Below are 23483 nucleotides of genomic sequence, written 5' to 3' on the forward strand. Positions count from 1 at the left end.
CCTCATAATGTAATCCTCTGAGCCCAATATCAGTCTTGTCAATCTGTGCTGCACCTTTTCTGATACCAATAGATCCTTCCTGGGGATTGGCGACCAGAACTGCACACGGCGACTCCAGAAGGGGTCTTGCTATTAATCCGTACACCTGAAGCATAACTTTGATCCATTTGTATTCCCTATCGTCTTGAGATAACTGCATATTGCATCACTGTTTCTGCATAGTGTGGGTGTAAAACACAAACTTGGACCCCGGTCCAAGAATTTGAGCAATGGGTTAACCAGCTGAATGGGGATGTGCAATTTCACAAAGGTTAACAGCACCCACCTGGTGCGTGGAATGCAGGAGCGGGAGTCATAGAGTCTTATACTTACTGAGTCTTTCACAGCACAGAAGGAGGCTACTCGGCCCATCGAGTCCTTGCCTGCTCTCTACGAAGCTATTCATCAGTCCAATTCTCCAACTCGATCCTCGTAGCCCTGCAAATCTACTGCTCACAGGTGGACATCCAACTTCCTCTTGAAGTCATTGATCGTCTACACTTCCACCACCCTTGTGGGTGGCGAGTTCCAGGTCATTACCACCCACTCCGGAAAAAAGTGCTTCTTCATATTCCACCGCCCCACCCCACCCGCCCCCCGCACCCCCGCATCTCTCGCCCAAATCATTCAACCTGTGTCCCTAGTCCTTGTACCATTTGTTAATGTGAACATTGTTTCCTTGTCCAACGTATCTAAGCCTGTCATAATCTTGTGCAACTCTAATGAATCTCCCCTCAATCTCCTTTGTTCCTGTGAGAACAAACCCAGCTTTTCCAACATAACATTGTAGCTATAATCCCCCATCCATGGAACAATTCTGGTAAATCCCCTCTGCACCATATCAAGGACCCTCACCTCCTTCCTAAAGTGTGGTGACCAGAACTGGACACAAAACTCCAGTTGGTGCCTAACCAGGGCTTTATAAAGGTTCAGCATATCCTCTCTGTTTTCGTACTCTGTGCCTCTATTTATGAAGCTTAAGATCCCATGGACTTTATTCACCACTCTCTCAATATGGGACTTGTGACAACATAGACCTGCTTCATATCCTGACACATTAAAGACGAGATACTTCACCGTGGGAAATTAAAATACATTAGGAAGATGTATGAGCATCATTTTCCCCCTTCACTTATACATTCCCTCCCCCAGTAGTAAATTTGCTCTTGTTAGCTTGGTATGAAAGAAAACAGATTTTATTCTTTACCTCCTGGACGTTTAGTAAAACCTGAGCCATGTGCCAGGACGAAAAACTGTCAGGAATGACAATGTGACCTTTATGGAATGTGACTAATGCCTTTACAGTGATATGATGGATGTTCTGACCTGTTATCGCTGTGGAATTGTTCCCTTGATCCTGTTCCCCATGCAGTGCCATCTCAGCTCATATGGATCTTAAACCCATCTACTTGACTTGGGTACGTCACCCTTAATCCCTGTGTCGAATGAAAATCAATCAATCTCAGTTTGGACATTTTCGGTTGAGCCCCTGTTTCACCAGCCCGCCAATTGGTAAAGAAAGAACCAGATTAGAAGGTTAAATGTGGGTGTGAAAGAGTGGCATGAGAGGCAGGGGTTTCACATCCTGGGCCATTGGAACCAGTCCTGGGGAAAGACATGTTCCGCTGGGTCGGGCTCCACTTAAAACGATCTGGGACCAGTGTTTTGGTGAGCCAAATAACTAGGACACTGGGTAAAAATCCTGAAACTCCCTCCCTGACATCACTGTGGGTGTACCTACCCTACATGGACTGCAGCGGTTCAAGCAGGCAGCTCACCAGCATCTTCTCAATGTCAATTAGAGATGGGCAATAAATGCTAGGCCTTGCTAGTGATCCCGCACAACCACAGAACAGATGATTCAAAAAGAAAAAAATCCCCATTCTGCCGTCAAAATAAAACACAGGCAACAAGAAAAAAAGCTGAATGATGTGCTCACAGCATCTTCCTGTGCATAAAACTGTCTCCGTCTCCATGCAACACAACTCGTTCAAGTACATTTGAAGAACTGAGCAGCACCTCTGCTGCTACAAGGCGCCCTCGCCCACCCTAGATACGTTGTCCATGAGGAAGCTATTTGACTGCAGTGGCATCGTGCAGTTCTCAATTAAAGAATTCAGGAACTTTTACTTATTGTTCTTTCTTTCGATTGCTGAAGCAGGTGGTGGGGCAGTGGGAGGGGCTGAAGGGGTGTTGTTAGGGCAATTGCATTAGCCCAGATCCTTTCACTGCCTGGGTTGGGGGGAGCGGTGCTGGGAGCTGAGGTGGCGATGAATATTCCACAGCTGGTGTGGCAGTGCCAGAGGGGTCAGAGATTTGTAACAACTGCTCACCGGGTCCTTCGGGTAAAGATTCCGCTCACAGGATGAGTTACCAACCTTTAGAAGGATGAGAGAATTCATGACGTGCAAAGTGGATATTCGACATTGGGGGGTGGGGGCGTGTGGGGGCTACACTCCAGATGGGTCTTGAGCGGTCTCGTCCAATCACGGTTCCCTCCCCCACCTCCTTTTCACTCACTCTCTCTCTCCTTGTCAGTGATTAGTTTTATATGAATGGATGACTTTCTGAACTAACCAAGGATCATTTTGTGATGGATTTGTGCATTTAATACCCTTTTGTGTTGACTACTCTATATCAGTGCGGTCACATTTCGAGGTTCTTTATCTTATTACAAGGCAAATCTACACAGAAGCTATTTTCATTTTCTGCTGTCAATGTATCACCCTTGTGCAGCAGTTAAGAATTTTAAAAATTAACGAAATCTCCAAGAATTCGTGACATCTTGTCTATACGGAACCCTATTTTCTAAGCTTTTCCACTTTTCCATACGACTAAGAAAGGTTCCAAGAAAGCTAAATGTTCGTTTTTAATAATAGGTCAAATATTAGTTCATGACAACTAGAATTCAACAATGAGTACTCTGTTTAGTATATTTTAGTAACGTAATAATCTTACACAGATGAGGGATTGAGTGTTTTCAGTGCCTGATGGGCTGATACATGGACAGAGGTCAGAGATGTTAAGAAGGTGGAAATAGGCATCATTTTTCATGGAGAAAACATGAGGTTGGAAACTCAGGTCAGGGATGAATAACGATCATATCTTACACAACATCATATTCATCCCGATGCAACAGCAAGGGATGACGATCGAATCAATGACAAGAGAGCGGATTCTGTGGTGGAGGCAAAGGTGGAGACTTCGCTCTGCCCCATGGTTAATTGGAGGATATTGCAGCTCATGGAAAACAGACTGTTAAAGTCTGTTAACACAGAGCAGTGGAGAATCGAGAAAGATGATGGAGAGCTGGAGTTGGGTGTTGCCAGCGTACATGTGGAAACTAACCCGATATCTGTCGATGATGTCGCCAGCTTGCAGTGTGTAGATGAGGAAGAGGAGGGTGCAAGAGTAGAAAGTTCTGGGCCTCCACAGGTAACAGTGCTGGTGTTGGAAGAGAGGCCATTGCTGGAGATGTTCTGGTTACAATCAGATCAGTAAAATTGGAACCAGGCGGGGGCAGTCCCACTAAAAGACACCAATGTCAGAGCTATGGGGAGATCACGGATGGGTTTACTGCTGGTTTGGAGGAATGGTTGGAGATGAGGAGTGGTGAGGACATGCAAGAATTTTAACCCAATGGTGAGAATTATAATTGTAAGTACTTAGAGGACTGGGAGTCAATGCAGGTCAATTAGGCTGAAGGTGTTGGGCGAGATAGACTTGGTGAGGGTTGGACATGGAATCAGGGATTTGGAACAGTTGATAGTGTGGGAAGGTGGAACTTGGGTTCTGGTCAGCAGTGGACTGGAGGTAAGGAGTCAGGAGTTGGTACTGTAGTAATTTTACCGAAGCCATTAGCCACTGTAGAATAAACAGGTAAATATCTGCAATGAAATAGCAGAGAGAAGATTTTCTCTTATTCTTTCATCTGATGTGAGATCCGCTGACAAAGTCAGCATTTGTTCCTCTTGACAGACTGCTGGGCCTCTTCAGAGGTCTGTTAAGAGTCAGCCACATTGCTCTGGCTCTGCAGCAACATGTAGGCCAGACCAGGTAAGGATGGCAGATTTCCTTCTCTGAAAGGAATTTGCAAACCAAGTGGGTTTTACAACAATCAATGATAGTTTCATGGCATCATTACAAAGACCAGATTTCAATTGCAGACTTCTGTTTAATTAATTGAATTTAAATTCCAGCAGCTGCCATGGTGGGATTTGAACTCCAGTCACCAGGCCATTGGGCTGGGCCTCTTGATTACTTGCCCAGTGATATTATCCCTATGCGAGTGCGTCCCCTGTGGACGTGCACAGTGTTTCTCCCCTAATATCACCCACAGTAGTTTCTAGGCTGTAACCCTGAAAATGGTCCTAAATCAGAGAATCGAAGTTCACATGCTGACTGGGAAAAGGCAGGAACACAGAAAAACGGCATTGTTCCTGCCCCAGGATTCAGTGTCCACTGCAAACAGATCAATTACATTTACATTCGAAACACCAAGAGTGAACAAGGTCAATACAATAATATGGAAAATCCAAATGACGCCACTCATAATTGTGGGATCTGTCCAGTATGTGTGTAGATTTCACATTTATTCCCGAAAGAGGTCTTACTAAGAAAATGGCATTGAAATTGAAATGATTGTGTTTAATCCACCACATTACTTTCATCAGATTCAATGCTGCTGATGTAATGTGTTTGTTCAGGTGACTGTAACTAATAGCAATGATCAGGGGTATAATTGTGGCTGTGGAGACTTATCCCCTGTATAAATCAGGACCCATTGGAATGAATCAGCTCCGAGTGCCTGCTGGAGCTCTGGGTTCCAGGCTAACAGAAGTCTCTACCTCTCCCAGAAATGGAATATCCAGTAATGTATCAGATAGAAGGCATTTACTATCCCATACTTGCAGCAATTGGAGTTCCTGGTAAGCCTGTATCTCAGCTGTTAATGGTCTAAATCTTTGTTAACTGTGCTGCTGTACACAGTACTATTTCTCAATGCGTGTTTTACACAGGCACCTGGTCGTTTCCAGCAATTTACTGATATAATCTCCTCATTGACTACACTTTCAGTCTTGCAGAAGTTGTATTATGTCTTTAATCGTGTTGTTTTAAGTGACCGTGGCACTGTTGCTGGATTATTCTGTGTATTGAATGAGGTGTTTCGGTTAGGATCAGAAATCCATCCATCAGGAGCTATTAACAGTCATGATGTGGATCTAACCAGTCCTGCAATTTTTTAATGAATTTTATTTTCGCTGACTGATAATGAGACATCTCACGGTCTCAGTGTTACAAGGGTACAGCACAATGTCCTTTCTCGTCAATAACATGGCCCAGTTTAACTGAGATTCCAGTGTATTATTGGTTAACACAGTTTTCAAATATTATTTCATTCTGTGTGTGTCTGTCGATGCTTCAGAGGTCTGACAACTAAACTGAGTTTGCTGCTGACATTTTCACATCTCCTTCTCTGCTTCACTGTGGAGCCTTCACTGTCACTGGACTGGGAAATAGAAAGTATTGATGTGATGTTTTATTGGTTTACACTCGATCAGTTCGAATCAAGAGTCTTTCCATTTATCGGTAGATTATCAGCTGCAGCGCTGATGTTGTTATTTTTATTAATTAAGTAGTCCCATATTCTAAATGGTTACTTTATAATTTCAGGAGAAGGAATTTCAATGATTGCCAGGTTTTTCTGGAAGAAGCTTTCGATCCTGTTATTTCCATGCATTGTAGATGAAGTGAAGAGTGTAGGTGAATCGGAGGATTTCTGTCAGGTCTTCATTTTGTTTTGTAGAAAGTTCGTATTCCTTACGAATAAACAGAATAGAATCTTTCTTCACTGATGGTAATAAATTATTTAAATACCGCACTTTAAAATCTCTGTGACTGCTGAATTCAATAAAGAGAGGCTGATATCGGAAATATATTGATATTTATATTTAATTGCCTGTACAAACTAAATATATTGACTATATTGTATAAACAATGAACTGTTCTCCAACACCAATAACCACAGGGATTATTGTTTAAATGTATTCATTGAACTGTATTACTTGGATCTGCAGATTAGATTTCCTCTAACACTCTGCTGCAGTCTGTCCCTGTGAATCTCAGTCTCTCCTCTCACTGTATTGAATCCTTAGTCTCCTCATCCATTGCTTCAGTTTATCCACTTTCCCAGACCATCTGCTCCTGTCTCCCCTCCAGTACCAACATGTCGTTTTCCTTCTCTCCCTCCCAATCTCACTCACTGGCTCCAACTCCAGCTGCCTCGTGAAATCTGATAGTAACAAAGGAACATCGGAGCAGGAGGAGGCCATTCAGCCCTTAGAGCCTTTTCCTCCATTCTCGATCATGGCTGATAGTGAAACTCAACACTGCAGTATCCAGCATTCTCCTATTTGGTAACAGTCCCTGTCAGTTCCTGGAACCCAGAGCAAATAAGCAGCTGCACATGCCGCTCTCCCCAAACCTTCCCAACCAATAGTCTGGAGACAAATTCCCAATTACCCCTTGGCTTCCATCTCTGTAAAACCCATTCTTATTTCCCCACTGGCATTGCCTCCTCACTCAATAAGTCCAATAGAACCGGTGCTGACTTTATTCACTTTCTGTATCAATTTCCCAATTTATTTTTATAATTGTGTTTTCAAATATCTCACTGTGACAAAGCAATGCCCAGGTCAATGAATCAGTTTTTATTGCCTGAGGCAGCAACAAAGCTGGAAATTTCAGCCGAGATCCTGCAAATTGCTGCTTTGTCACCAGGTTTGATCGGTATTTCCCTGTTTCCTTTTCTTTCTCTTCCAGTTAACTTGGTGGCGATTGTGATCTTCTCTCGAGGAAAATGCGGTCTCTCCAAATGTATCACTGTCTACCTGGTGGGAATGGCAGTGTCTGATCTTCTGGTCGTTATCACTGATCCCATATTGAGTTGGATTGTTTCAATTTATTTCCCAGATTCATTCCTGAGAATTACAGCAGTGTGTTCTCTCATTATAGTTCTGCTTAATGCAGCCACAGTTGTTTCTGTCTGGCTCACAGTCACTTACACCTTTGATCGATTTGTGGCCATTTGTTGTGTGAAGCTGAAAGCAAAATATTGCAGCGAGAAAACGGCGGTTGTGGTTGTCGGAACAGAGAGTGTGCTGGGCTGTTTACAGTCTGTCCCCTGGTACTTTACACAGGAACAATATTACATTATTGATAATGTTCCCATGGGTTGTGCTGCTAAATTGAGCTTCTTCACTTCCCCCACATGGGGGACATTTGAATTGTGTCACTATATTTTAACCCCTTGTGTCCCTGTCTTTATGATTTTACTGCTCAATGTTTTGACTGTCAGACGGATTTTATCCTCCAGTAAGGTCCGCCGGGGAATTCGGGGCCACAACAATGGAGAAAATCACAAGGACCAAGAGATGGAGAATCGCAGAAAATCAATTATATTACTCTTCACTATATCCGGCAGTTTTATACTGTTATGGGTGACCCGGGTTGTGTTCAGCATTTATAGGCGAATTGCAGATATTCGGTATTATTCCTCCTACACTGACCCTCTCTTTATCACAGATCGCACATCAATGATGCTGCAGGTTCTCAGTTCCTGCACCAACACATGTATTTACGCTGTGACCCAGAATAAATTCAGACAGGAGCTGAAAAAGGCGGTGAAATACTCTATCAATCTCATTGTTAAATTAGTGAAATCATAGAAAGAGGTGAAGGGTTTCAAACACCAGAACTAAATCCCACTTCATATTCCATTCCCGACACTCCCCACAGGACAGAAAATGTATTTTCTATTCACAGCACAGAGCACTGAAATGATTTTAAATCTGATTCTGAGACCATATTTTATTGATAATCTGACCTATTAAGGCTATACTTGCTCTGAAGAAGATTCATGAATTGTTTCTCAAAAAGGGCGTCATTACAAAGCTCAGCTGGATTCAACTAAACCCACCCTGGACCCAGAGCAAAATGCACAAAGCTGCAAATCACAGTCATTATGAGATGGTGAGAGGGTCAGAAACTGTTGTGAGGCAGGGATACCAGCAGCTGAAGATATTGAGAGGGGACAGCAACTGCAGTGAGACAGGGACATCAGCAGATGGAGATGGTGAGAGGGGACAGCAACTGCAGTGAGACAGAGGCACCATATAATAATAAAAGCAAAATACTGCGGATGCTGGGAATCGGAAATAAAAACAGAAAATGCTGGAAAAGTTCAGCAGGTCTCGCAGCATATGTGGAGCTGGAAGCAGAGTTAAAGTTTCAGTTCAGTGACCCTTCTTCAGAACACCAGCAGATGGAGATGTTGAGAGTGGCCGTGGCTGCAACGAGGCAGGGAAACCAGCAGATGGAGATGATGAGCCATTGCTGAATAAAATAATGTCAGTACAATTTGTGTTAAATGGCTCTTTTCCTACTATTTAAACACAAGTAACATTAAACTGGTTTCTGTTTGGAAAATTATTGTGAGTAATTAAAGGTAATGTATAAATAAAACAACAGCATCAAATAAAACTCGAACAATCATTTACAAATAAAATTCTCAATATAAGTTGTGTTGAGTTCGTTATTGCTAAAGTTATGACATCTCTCTGTCACACCTTCTCTTAATATGCTGGTATCGACTCTGCTATAACCAAGAGCAATTGAAGTTTTGATCCAATTGTCTTTTGAAATTTAATATTGAATCTGCTTTCAGAACCCTGCCAGACTGTGAATTTCAGACCATAACAACTCCCTGACTATTTGTTTCTCCCCTCTGCTAGTGTAAAGTCTCTCCTCATGTCGCCAAACTGAGAGAAAGATTTTGAATATCATTAATTTCGCGAAGACAGGAGCTGCAGAGAAGCAGGACCCTCCTGAATTTGGACAAGTGATGAAGAAAAATCCCCCTGGATCCCCCAGGAGAGCAGAGGAAAGAAACAGGCAGGAAGCAATGGGAAAGAAGTGACAATTTATTGCAGCGTCAAAAACTCTGTCAGAATGTGCAGGTCTTTATCGCTGAACTTTACATAAACTGCAGGTGAAAAGTAAAATATCTTCAATAGAATGTGTGTTAAATGGCCATTTTCCAGTTTTGTAAATTCCTGTAACATTAAAGTGGAAAATGTTAAGAACATTTTTTCCAATGATTACAGGGTAATGCATAAACAAAGCAGCATTAAATAAAGTACAAACAATCATTGACAAATATAACTGTAAATATGTGTCAGAATTGTTCTGTGAAATGTCACCAGTTGTAAAAGTTATCTTGGCTGCATCATTAACCTGACTTGAGTTTCAGACTTTGTCATACACTGGAATAGAAAACCGAAGAAAAACTGCCTGTTTATACTTCAGTCAAACAGACATCTCAAGAAAAAACTCATTGCCAGACTTTCAAACTAACTGCAGCGAGACATGTTCAGTTAATTTCTGAACTTTCTGTAAATTGCAGGTGAATAGTGAAAAACATTTAATGTAATTGGTGTTCAATGGCCTTCATCAAATCCGGACCCTCCATGTTTTAAAATGAAAGCAGCTTTTCTGCACTGGTAATGAGGTTTTTGGGAGGGAGAGGCAGACGGGCAGGTTTCTCTCTGGAATGGCTCATTTGGGATATGGCTGGAATATCCCTCCCTGCCCCACTCGCTTGTTACACAGCGACTCACATTGGACGGCCCATAACTGGGAGGGAGTGTCCAGATAGAGGAAGCAGAGAGCTGGTTGACTGAACTGTACTTTGGTTGGACTAGGTTTTTGAGTGACAGATTCCAGGATATATTAGTTCAACATCAGCCACCAATATTTTCTTTCCAGCGACTGGTGTGTGAAGGTGAGTTTCTGTGTCTCAGACACTGTGTCTCTGTGCCCAGGTGAATTGCAAGCTGATTACAGTGTGTGAGAGAGAGAGAGACAGTCCAGCCTGAAGCCCTTTATCTCTGTCCCAGTCCCGACCCTTTTCTACAATTGCAACCTAATGCCTCTGTCCAGGATCTTTTCTCCATGGGCGAGCTGATGGACGGGTAGATGTTTGAGCCCATCTGTGGAGCGTAGGCCGTGTGGGATGAAGAGCATCATCTTTGTTGTCTCTCTCTTTCTCTGCTTTATTTTCCTCCTTCTGTCTCAATCTCTTGCTGCCTCAATCTCCCTCTCACTCAATCTCTCCCACTCCCTCAATCTCTCTCACTCTCTCAAACTCTCTCAATCTCCAACATTCTCGCTCTCTCAATCTCTTTATTTCTCTCAGTATTTTTCTCTGTATGATTCTCTGTGTGTCTTTCTCTCCTATTGGCTTTCTGTCCGTCTCTGGTGCATACAATTTATTTCTGCCTCCATTTCTTTCCCTCTGCTTTTTGTCCCTCAATTTTTCCATCTATTCTCTTTCTTTCTCTCTTTTCTCTCTTCTCGATTTCTTGCTGTCTATTCTGTCTCTTGCTATCTTTCCTCTATTTCTCAGACTTTTTCTCGCTTTTCTCCATTGATCTGACGTTTTTCTGTCTCTTTCTTCGGCTCTTTCTGGCTTTTTCTCTGCCGTTTCTTCTCTCTCACTTGCTGTGTAGCTTTTTCTCTCTTTCTGGATTTATTACAGCCTCCCTGCATATTTTGGGCGTCCTCAACACATTTCCCTCCCCCTGCCAATATGCGCCCCGCAATTCCACCCTTCCCCCCGGCAAATCCCCCACCTCCGAAGCAAATCTCTCCCCACCACAAATCGCCCCAATCACAAACCCCCCCAACCCCAGCGCACATTACCCCCTTCAAATTAACCCCAATCAGTCAATTCCCGCTGCAAATTTCGCCCCTGCAAAGTCCCCTCCATCGGCAAATGCCCCCACCCCGAAAATCCCTGCCCCCTGCAAATTTATGCCCCCCACAGTTTCTATCCCCCGCCCGCAAATCCCCCCTACACCTGAATTCCACCCCCGCAATTGCCGGACCCCAGCAATTCCTCACCCCACAAATCCCCCCCTCCCGTAAATCTCCCCTGGAATTTCCACCCATCGCAAATTTCGCCCTGCAAAGTTCCACACCCGTAAATCCACCCCCGAGCATATTTCTGCCCCTTTAAAAACCATCCACCCAAACTCCCCCCGAACATTCCAACCACGCAAATTTCCGTCCCCTCAAATTCGTGGCCACCTCCGTAAATCTCTCCCCTCCCACACACCCGCAATTTCCATCCCTTGCAAATTTCACCCCCGAAACCAACACCCCACCCCCCCTCTGCCCCCAACATTTTCCCTCCAGACCAGCTTCATATTCTTCCTAATGTGTGGCTCCCAGAACTGGACGCAATACTCCAGCTGAGGCCAACCTAGTGTCTTATATACGTTCGACATCACTTCCCTATGACTTCCTTGCTCTTGTTATCTGGGTGCCTTATAATAATGCCCAGGACACCTAAAGCTTTATTAACTTCTCTCTCAATCTGTCCCACCAACTACAATGACTTATATCCATATGCACCAAGGGCCCTCTGCTCCTGCACCCCCTTGAGAATTGTATCCTTTATTTTGTATTGTGTCTCCATGTTTTTTCCTACGAAAATCTATCACTTCACATTTCTCTGCATTGAACGTCATCTGCCGCCTCCCCCACCCCCCATTCCACCAACTTGTCTATGTTCATTTGCAGTTCCACACTATCCTCATCACAGTTCACAATGCTTCCAAGTTCCATATTACCCGCAAACTTTGAAACTGTGCCCTTTAAACCAAGCTCTAGGTCATTAATATATATCAGGAATATCTGAAATGGAAGAATGTGCAGGACTACAGTTAGAAGGCGCGGGTGTGGATTTAGGTGTATTGTTCCTTCGGAGATTCAGCACAGACAAAACGGGTGAAATGGCCCCTTCTGTGCTCTAACAATTCTCTGAGTCTGTACAAATTGAGCTTGTGGCTGCACAATTGGGAGATGTGCAAATGTTAGCTTCCTTGCACAAACATTGAAGGGATTCAAAAAGGACATGTAACGGCTCAAGTGTCCACACCGAGGTGCCCGAGTGGTTAAGCCAATGGACTGCGAATGTACCGTGCTCTGCAATGCACGGTTTGGAATCCCTTTGTGCTTATTTACTTATGTAACATGCATGCATTAATGTTTGTGTTTGAATACACTTTGCAATATCTCACTGCAGTTCCCCAGCGCATTTTAAAATTATCGCTCCCATATGGAAACCTTCATCCAAGTTATACTGGAATGAATATAAAACAGAGATCCCAAACGAAACCCCGATTTTTTTTCTCCATCCGTTCTATGCCTCTTTACTTTTCCTGGATTCACATCGAATGAATGATTAATGAGAAAACTTGGTGAAGGAGCCGATGCAGAACGTTAACCTTTGGGAATGAATGTATTTTCGAACCCTCCTAATAGATTAATTATATGAGACATACTACCTCAGATGTAGTTTAAAGTGAGGGGTCATCTAAGTAACAACAACAACTTATATTCATATAACGCCTTTAACGTAATAAAACGTCTCAAGGTGCTTCACTGGAGAATTATAAAACAAAGTATGACACTGAGCTACATGAAGAAATAGTAGGACAGATATTCGAAAGCTTGGTCAAAGAGGTAGGTTTTAAGGAGTGTCTTTGAGGTAAAAATCAAGGTAGAGAAGCAGAGAGGTGTCGGGAGGGTATTCCAGTGATTGAAGCCTGGGCAATTGAAGATGTGGCCACCAACGTTGGAGCGATTAAAATCAGGGATGCAGAAGATACCAGAATTAGAGAAGTGCAGATATCTCTGAGGGTTGTAGTGGTGGAGGAGATTACGGAGAAAGAAGGGGCGAAACGATGGTGGAATTTGAAAACGAGGACAATTTTAAAATTCAGACAATGCTTGACTGGGAGCCAATGTAGGCCAGCGAGCACAGGGGTGATAGGGGAAAAAGGGAGGAGGTGCAAGTTAAGATATGGGCAGCAGAGTTTTTGAGCATTTCAAGATTGCGTAGAATAGAATGTGGCAGACCAGCCAGGAGTGCATTTGAATATTATGGCCATGTCCCTGCCATTAGCTGTTAGTTTATAGTGAGTGTGTCTGAGTTTTCATATTCCCACCCTTATTCCTTGCATTATTCAAGTGTCTTTAGAGTCTTTTATTATTTCTCGTTATGAGCCCTTGCTCAGATAATTTCAGTCGATCAATCCAATATTCATCTTAAATGCCGCAACTATATCACACTTGAAGCTTCCATGCCAAAGGGACTGAGCTAAGCAACTAAGGTGCATAAGCGTCCTTTACATTCTCTGAAATAGCCTGAGCTTAACTTAGCCTTTCTGAAACCTTCTGAGCGTTCGCTCCGATCTGTGGTATAATCTGAGCACGCTTCACCTTCCCCATTAAATCCAGAACGTCCCTGCTGGTCTCTGAGACATCCTGAGCCTCCATTAGCCCATGTGCTGCCTTTGAGTATTCTTTACCATCTCCTACGACAAAAGCGTCTCGACCCTTTCTGATATCTCCTGAGCGTCCGTTATCCCATCCAATACCCCCTCAGCGTGTCTGATATGCTTTCATGCTCCTGGAGCTCATTATCCTCTCAATCTCACTTTGTCTCTGACGTCTGTACTGTTCTTTGTCTTTGTCTTTGTCTCTGATATCTTGTGAAACTCCCTTACTCTTTTGCTGCCCGCCGCCCACTCCCCCATCCCCCACCCGCTGAAGCCTCCAAATCCACTTCATAACTCAATAACGCATTATACTCCGTCACAGTCACTGTGGAACCCCTCCCTTGCGACTTCACTGAGAACCCCTGAAAACATGAGTAACGTGTTTTTGGATAGTCATGCTTCAGCCTACTGTGCGTGGAAACGCCGGAGTTAACAGTACCTGTAAGAAAGTGAAGAGCAAACATGCGTCTGAGAAGAGCTGACCAAAGTCTATCTGGAGCTGCAAACATGAGGCAGGTTTTGTATTTTCAGTGATACTGTTGTTGTGAAAGCAGAAATTTAAAAAAAGAAAAATGAACAAAACTTAGGTGAAATCAAGCAGAATGTGTGCAGAGATATTTATTTCACCAGGATGTCATTGGTCACTTGGAATGAGAATTCAGGCAGCTCAGATCTTCCATTATCAACACCTCCCTGCAGAAACAGTTTGGGTGGAAATTATGACTTTGTTGATTTGAGCAAAAAGAGTGAGACAGCTCTGCGGCTTGTGGAAGGATGGGACTCATATGTTGGACTCTTGGATTGGTTAAAGAAAAGGAAAACACATCTAGTCTGAAATACAATATCAATGATGGTAAAACTCAGAGCCATGCATGCAGAGAGTAATGGATTAGTGGTCCGCTGCTTCAACCTCTCGGCTACTTCATTCCATGAACGCATCTCACAATGTTCTCTTATTTCTCACTGAAAATCATTACACTCAGAGGATAAACAGCAGGAATGGCAGCTTTCAACCACCAGTCAACAATATCAACAATGAGTTAGGTCACGCGTGGTGGTGGGACTGAGCGTTCAAAGGTGCTGGATTTAGGATCGAGTCTCTGCGAACCTCGATTCCCATCACTGTTATTGGTGTTATTCAAATGAAAGCAGTTGACTGCGGAATGTTCAGCAGAGTAGGCAGGTCTTTTGGAGAGATGCTCTTTATCAAATATATCTTCTTTTCACCAGCATTTAAGTGGCCTGTTTAAGATTACCATTGCGGATTTCCGGACGCTGTGACTGTACAATGGTTAATACTTTGCATAACAACGTCAACTCAAATCTGTAGCAAGTTTGCTTTCTGTCTGAAACATCTGTCACACCTGCTCATAGAACTTCAACAAGAAACCAAACATCACTCCATGTAAATGCATTAGTTCTTGATGTTCAAAACCTTTTCCTTTTATATCCCCGCACTTACACATGTCTGTAGTTCACCCTCCACCATGCAAACCTAACTCTTACACCAGTTTATTCTCCTGTCCAGTTTTAATGCTGATCTGCTTCCATTTCATTGACATTTTACTACGGCTGAGCCGTAGTCATTATGTTACACCGGTTTACCTTGCTCTGCTGCTACAGCTGCTCCTGGGGGGAGATGTTCCATTCACAGCAATGTTTCTTTGTGACTTGAACTCAGTCATTATTCTGACTGTCTTCACAATGGATAAGCTCTGCAAAAGGAAGGCTGGCTTTTGGAAGGACAGCTGTTGGTTTGTTCACAAAATGTTCTTGGAGAATCTTCTGATCCAAGAGATGCTACCAGAGGGACTGGGTTTTGTTTACAGGGAGTTGGCGCTTTTGTCTAAGCAGTCGATGTGAGTGAGGGAAGGTGAGCGCTACATATCAACCTGGAGCAGTGTCTTGATGGTTTAGCCTTGTTTTCTCAAATCAGCCAATCCATGAGAAGATTTGGCAGACGTTTTCCAAATCAGTAATTGTTTTCTCACTGTAAACTCTTTCCTGGCAGAAGGGAAGGTAAGTGGAGAGATGCTTCAGGTGATTGGCACCGGCTCTATGCATTGGATGCCTACTGCACTAAATGCTTCTTTCAGTGCTTCCGTTTGCTTGTGCCTAGTTTTGCCTGTTATTAACACATCCGAGTTTAACGTGCTCAGACTACGTCTCATTTCATGCCAGCCTTATTTAAGGTGAATAGCATTGCACGTGTGTTACATTTCTCCTCAAACTGAAGGTCTGCCTCTAACATATTATGACCACTCATTGCTCGCTGCTCATTTGGTGTCTGAATATTATTTAATTCTACCTCGTTACTCATTACAAATTTTAATTTCTCCTGTACTCCCATCGTTTCGAAGGCATGTTACTTCATACAACTACACTTTGGTCACTCCAGAAATGAGCTGCCTTTAGAGAAATGGCCAGCACGTGCAATCACATTTTAAATAGCAGCTTTCTGTCTTGAACGGGAAATGCAGCCTGTCGTCTGGTGAAATGGGCACTTTTTCGCAGGTAATTCTTATAGCCTGGGTCTCTGTGAAAATGTTATTGTTTGTGTTTTTGCAAAAGTCGCTGCCAGCCCACTATGCTTTGAACATGTTCTTTATGAGAGTGTCCATCCCAAACTCGAAATGCAATTCAAATGAAATTTCTGCGGTGGCATTTGATATAACAGCATCTCAACTTTGGCGAATAAAATGCCTCTTTGAACAGAGAGAGTTGAGAGTATATTTGTAGAGGTGTCTCAAATCGTCAATTATTTCCACAGAGTGACTAAGAGGAACCTATTTCCAGTGACAAATAGCCACTAACTGGAGGACACAGATGCAAAGGTACCAGACACGACATGACAGCATTTTAACAATGTGAGTCCCTGTGCTCTTCCGTGCAGTGCCCCATATCATTCACTTTAATTTAACCCAGAAGCTGGCCCCTCTATCTGTATACAAAGGACGGCGCACACTCTCTAAGTATAAACTGGACGGAAGGCCCGCTCTATGTATAAAGTGGAAGGAGCTTCCTCTCTGAATGATCGGGACAGAGCTATTTCTCTATACAGAATCTGGACGGAGCTCCCTCCCTATGCATAAAGTGGATGCAGATCCCTCTTTACGTACAAACTGGACGGAGCTCCCTGTCTAAGTATAAAGTGGACGGAGCTCCCTCTCTATGTATAAAGTGGAAGGAGCTTCCTCTCTGTATAAACTGGACAGAGCTCCCTCGTTATGTATAAAGTGGACGGAGCTCCCTCTTTCTGCATTATGTGGAGGGAGCTCCGTCCAGCTTTTTACATAGACAGGGAGCTCCGTCCACTTTATACATAGAGAGGGAGATCTGTCCAGTTTAAACATAAAGTGGGAGCTCCCTCCAATTTATACATAGAAAGGGAGCTCCCTTCACTTTGTACATAGAGAGGGAGCTCCGTCCAGTTTATACAGAGAGAGGGAGTTCCGTCCAGTTTATACACAGAGAGGGAGCTCCGTCCTTTTTATACATAGAGAGGGGGCTCCGTCCAGTTTGCACAGAGAGAGGCAGCTACTCCAGCTTATACATAGAGAGGGCGCTCCTCCTAATTTATACATAGAGAGGGGGCTCCGTTTACTTTATACATAGAGAGGGAGCTCTGTCCAGTTAAGACAAAGAGAGGGACCTCCGTCCAGATTATACATAGAGAGGGAGCTCCATCCACTTTATACATAGTGAGGGTGCTCCGTCCACTTTATCCAGAGAGAGGAAGCTTCGTCCAGTTTACACAGAGAGAGGCAGCTGCTCCAGTTTATACATAGAGTGGGCGCTCCTCCTAATTTATGCATAGAGAGGGAGCTCCCTCCACATAATACAGAAAGAGGGAGCTCCGTCCAGTTTTTTACATAGAGAGGGAGCTCCCTCCAGTTTGTGCATAGAGCGGGAGTTCCGTCCAATTTATACATAGAGAAGGAGCTCCATCCACTTTATCCATAGTGAGGGGGCTCCGCACAGATTATACATAGAGAGGGAGCTCCGCACAGATTAGACCTAGAGAGGGAGCTCCTTCCACTTTATAGATAACGAGGGAGCTCTGTCCAGTTTATCCAGAGAGCAAGCTCCCTCCAATTTCTGCATCGAGAGGGAGCTCCGTCCAGTTTATACATGGAGAGAGAGCTCCGTCCACTTTATACAGAGAGATGGAGCTCCGTCCTGTTTATTCATAGAGAGGGAGCTCCGCCCAGTTTATACATGGAGCGGGAGCTCCTTCCTCTTTATACATAGACAGGGAGCTCCGCCCAGTTCACACATAGAGAGGGAGCTCCGTCCATTTTATACATAGAGAGGGAGCTCCCTCCAGTTCATTCTTAGAGAGGGAGCCCCCTCCACTTTATACATGGAGAGGGAGCTCCCTTCACGCTATCCATAGAGAGGGAGCCCCCTCCACTTTATACATAGAGAGGGAGCTCCCTTAACGCTATACATAGAGAGACAGCTCCCTCCAATTTATACGAAGAGAGGGAGCTCCGTCTACTTTATACATAGAGAGGGAGCACCGACCAGCTTATCGACAGAGAGGAAGCTGCTGCCAGTTTGTTCATTGAGAGGGAGCTCCATCCAGGTTGTACATGGAGAGGGAGCTCCGTCCAGTTATATATAGAGAGGGATCTCCGTCCAGTTTATACATAGAGAGGGAGCTCCCTCCAATTTATATGTAGAGTGGGAGCTCCCTCCACTTTTCCATAGAGAGGGAGCTCCCGCCACTTTATACATAGAGAGACAGATCCCTCCACATTATACATAGAGAGGGAGCTCCCTCCACGTTATACATAGAGAGACAACTCCCTCCACTTTATACTTAGAGAGGGAGCTGCCTCCACTTTATACATAGAGAGGCAGCTCCTTCCAAGTTATACATAGAGGGACAGCTCCCTCCACGTTATACATAGAGAGACAGCTCCCTCCACTTTATACATAGAGAGACAGCTCGCTCCACTTTATACGAAGAGAGGGAGCTCCGTCTACTTAATACGCAGAGAGGGAGCTCCGTCCAGTTTATACAAAGAGAGGGACCTCCGTCCAGATTATACATGGAGAGGGAGCTCCCTCCACTTTATACATAAAGAGTGAGCTCCGTTCAGTTTATAGAGAGAGGGAGCTCCTTCCACTTTATACATAGAGAGGGAGCTCCTTCCACTTTATAAATAGAGAGGGAACTCCATCCACTTTATACATAAGAAGGGAACTCCGTCCACTTTATACATAAAGAGGGAGCTCCGTCCAGTTTACACATAGAGCGGGAGTTCCGTTCAGTTTATACATAGAGAGGGAGCTCCATCCACTTTATACAGAGTGAGGGAGCTCCAGCCAGTTTCTCCATAGAGAGGGAGCTCCGTCCAGTTTAGACATTGAGATGGGAGCTCTATCCAGCTTATACATAGTGAGGGAGTTCCGTCCAGTTTATACATAGAGAGGGAGCTCCTTCCACTTTATAGATGGAGAGGGAGCTCCCTATACTTTATGTATGGAGAGGGACTTCCGTCCAGTTTATACATAGAGAGGGAGCTACTTCCACTTTATGCACAGACAGGTTGCTCCTCCACTTTATACATAGAGAGGGAGCACCGTCCACTTTATACATAGAGAGGGAGCTCCGTCCAGTTAAAACACAGAGAGGGAGCTCTGTCCAGTCAATACATAGAGAGGGAGCTTCCTCCACTTTCGACCCAGACTGAGAGTTCCGTCCAGTTTAAACATAGAGAGGGAGCTTCCTCCACTTTATACATAGAGAGGGAGTTGCGTCCATTGTATACACTGAGAGGGAGCTCCGTCCAGTTTATACATGCAGAGGGAGCTAAATCCACTTTATACATAGAAAGAGAGCTCCTTCCACTTTATACACAGAGAGGGAGCTCCATCCAGTTTATGCACAGAGAGGGAGCTGCGTCCAGTTTGTACACTGAGAGGGAGCTCCCTTCTGTTTATAGATAGAGAGGGAGTACCCTCCACTTTAAACATCGGGAGGTAGCACTCTCCAGTTTAGACATAGAGAGGGAGCACCCTTCACTTTATACATAGAGAGGGAGCACACACCACTTTATAAGAGAGGGAGCCCCGCCACTTTATACAAAGCGAGGGAGCTCCCTCCACATTATGCATGGAGCGGGAGGTCCGCCAATTGGTCCATTGAGAGGGAGCTGCCCCCGCTTTGTCCATAGAGAAGGATCTCCGTCCAGTTTATAAATAGAGAGGGTGCTCCTTCCACTTTATACACAGAGAGGGAGCTCCGTCCAGTTTACACAAAGAGAGGGACCTCCGTCCAGATTATACATAGAGAGGGAGCTCCCTCCAATTTATACATAGAGAGGGAGCTCCCTCTACTATACATAGAGCGGGAGCTCTCTCCAGTTTATAAATAGAGAGGGAGCAATCCCCACTTTCTGCACAGAGAGGGAGCTCCGTCCAGGATATACATAGAGAGGGAGCTCCGTCCAGATCAAACATAGAGAGGGAGCTCACTCCAGTTTATACATCGAGAGGGAGCACACTCCACTTTATACATAGAGAGGGAGATCCGTCCAGTTTATACATAGAGAGGGAGCTCCGTCCACATTATACATAAAGATGGAGCTCCCACCACTTTATACGGAGAGAGGGAGCTCCGTCCAGGATATACATAGAGAGGGAGCTCCGTCCAGTTCAAACATAGAGAGGGAGCTCACTCCAGTTTATGCATAGACAGGGAGCTCCCTCCACTTTATAAATAGAGCGGGAGTTCCGTCCAGTTTATACATGGAGAGGGAGCTCCGTCCACTTTATACATAGAGAGGGAGCTCCCTCCACTTTATGCATAGAGAGGGAACGCCCTCCACTTTTTCATCGAGACGGAGCACCGTCCAGTATAAACATAGGGAGGGAGCTCCGTCCATTTGATACATATAGAGGTAGCTCCCTCCACTTTATGCAATGAGAGGGAGTTCCCTCCACTTTATACATAAAGAGGGAGCTCCGTACAGTTCATACATAGAGAGGGAGCTCCCTCCAATTTATACAAAAACAGGGAGCACACTCCACCTTGTTCATAGAGAGGGAGCTCCGTCCACTTTATACATAGAGAGGGAGCTCCGTCCACTTTATGCATGGATAGGAAGCTCCGTCCCGTTTGCACGCAGAGAGGGTTCTCCCTTCAGTTTATACATAAAGAGGGAGCTACCTCCACTTGAAACATAGAGAGGGAGCTCCGCCTGCATTATACATAGGGATGGAGCACTGTCCAGTTTATGCGTAGAGAGGGAGTTCCGTCCAGTTTATGCACAGAGAGGGAGCTCCGTCCACTTTATACATAGAGAGGGAGCTCCGTCCACTTTATACATCGAGAGGGAGCTCCTTCCTGTTTATACATGGAGAGGGAGCAGCTTCCACTTTATACGTAGAGAGAGAGCTCCCTCCACATTATACATAGAGAGGGCGCTCCCTCCACTTTATACATAGAGAGGGAGCTCCCTCCACTATACATAGAGCGGGAGCTCCCTCCACATTATACATAGAGGGGGAGATCCGTCCAGTTTATACATAAAGAAGGAGCTCCCTCCAGTTTATAAACAGAGAGGGAGTGAGGGAGCTCCGTCCACTTTATACATTGAGAGGGAGCTGCGTCCAGTTTCTACATAGAGAGGGAGCTCCGTCCACTTTATACATGGAGAGGGATCTCCGTAAAGTTTACACGCAGAAGTGGAGTTCCATCCAGTTTATACATAGCGAGGGAGCTGCCTCCACTTTGTCCATAGAGAGGGAGCACCGTCCATTTTATGCATGGATAGGGAGCTCCGTCCCGTTTGCACGCAGAGAGGGTGTTCCCTTCACTTTATACATGGAGAGGGAGCTCCCTACACTTCATACATAGAGAGGGAGCTCCGCCTACATTACACATAGGGAGGGAGCACTGTCCATTTTCTGCATAGAGAGGGAGCCCCGTCCAGTTTATACCTCGAGAGGGAGCTCCGTCCACTTTATACATAGAGAGGGAGCTCCGTCCACTTTATACACAGAGAGGGAGCTCCGTCCAGTTTACACAAAGAGAGGGAGCTCCGCCTACATTACACATAGGGAGGGAGCACTGTCCATTTTATGCATAGAGAGGGAGCCCCGTCCAGTTTATACCTCGAGAGGGAGCTCCGTCCACTTTATACATAGAGAGGGAGCTCCGTCCACTTTATACATAGAGAGGGAGCTCCTTCCTGTTTCTGCATGGAGAGGGAGCTCCTTCCACTTTATACGTCGAGAGAGAGCTCCCTCCACATTATACATAGAGTTGGAGCTCCCTCCACTTTATACATAGAGAGGGAGCTCCCTCCACTATACATAGAGCGGGAGCTCCCTCCACTTTATACATAGAGGGGGAGCTCCGTCCAGTTTATACATAGAGAGGGAGCAATCTCCACTTTCTGCAAAGAGAGGGAGCTCCGTGCAGTTTATACATAGAGTAGGAGATCCGTCCAGTTCGAATATAGAGAGGGAACTCCCTCCAGTTTATACATAGAGAGGGAGCACACTCCACTTTATACATAGAGAGGGAGCTCCGTCCAGTTTATACATAGAGAGGGAGCTCCGTTCTGTTGATACATAGAGAGGGAGCTCCGTCCACTTTATACTTAGAGAACGAGCTCCGTCCAGTTTATAGATCGAGAGGGAGCTCCGTCCAGTTTATACATAGAGAGGGAGCTGTGTCCACTTTCTACATGGAGAGAGAGTTCCGTCCAGTTTATAGATGGAGACGGAGCTCCGTCCAGTTTTTACATAGAGAGGGAGCTCCGTTCTGTTGATACATGGAGAGGGAGCTCCGTCCACTTTAGACTTAGAGAAGGAGCTCCGTCCAGTTTATAGATCGAGAGGGAGTCCGTCCAGTTTATACATAGAGAGGGAGCGGTGTCCACTTTCTACATCCAGAGGGAGCACCGTCCAGTTTATCCACAGAGATTTAGATGCCTCCACTTTGTCCGTAGAAAGGGAGCTCTGTGCAGTTTATGCATAGAGAGGGAGCTCCGTCCACTTTATACATAGAGCGGGAGCTCCGTTCTGTTGATACATAGAGAGGGAGCTCCCTCCATTTTATACATGGACTGGGAGCTCCGTCCATTTTATACATAGAGAGGGAGATCCCTCCACTTTCTACATGGAGTGGGAGTTCCGTCCAGTTTATACATAGAGAGGGAGCACCCTCCACTTTATACATAGAGAGGGAGCTCCGTCCCGTTCACGCATAGAGAGGGAGTTCCATCCAATTTATACAGACAGAGGGAGCTCCCTCCACTTTATACATAGATAGGGAGCCCCGTCCACTTGATACATAGTGAGGGAGCTCCGTCCAGTTTATACATAGAGAGGGAGCTCCTTCCACTTAAACAATGGAGAGTGAGCTCCCTCCACTTTATACATAGAGAGGGAGCTCCATCCACTTTATACACAGAGTGGGAGCTCCGTCCAGTTTATACATAGAGAGGGAGCACCGTCCAGTTTGTCCATAGAGAGGGAGCTGCCTCCACTTTGTTCAAAGAGAGGGAGCTCCGTCCAGTTCATACCCAGAGAGGGAGCTCTGCCCACTTTACACATGGAGAGGGAGCTCCATCCAGTTTATACATAGAGAGGGAGCTCCGTCCACTTTATACATCGAGAGGGATTATCCTACGCTATATACAGAGAGAGGGACCTCTCTCCAGTTTATACATAGAGAGGGAGATCCCTCCACTTTATACATGGAGTGGAAGTCCCGTCCAGTTTATAGAGAGGGAGCTCACCCCAGTTTCTACTTTGAGAGGAGGCTCAGTCCCATTCATACAGAGAAAGGGAGTTCCCTCCAATTTATACAGAGACAGGGAGCTCCCTCAACTTTATACATAGCGAGGGAGCTCCGTCCAGTTTATACATAGATAGGGAGCCCCGTCGACTTTATACAAAGAGAGGGAGCTCCGTCCAGTTTATACATAGAGAGGGAGCTCCTTCCACTTAAAACATGGAGAGGGAGCTCCCTCCACATTATACGTAGAGAGGGAGCTCCCTCCACTTTATACATAG

The sequence above is a fragment of the Heterodontus francisci genome, chromosome 21 (assembly GCF_036365525.1).
Source record: "Heterodontus francisci isolate sHetFra1 chromosome 21, sHetFra1.hap1, whole genome shotgun sequence".
Classification (NCBI taxonomy): Eukaryota; Metazoa; Chordata; class Chondrichthyes; order Heterodontiformes; family Heterodontidae; genus Heterodontus; species Heterodontus francisci.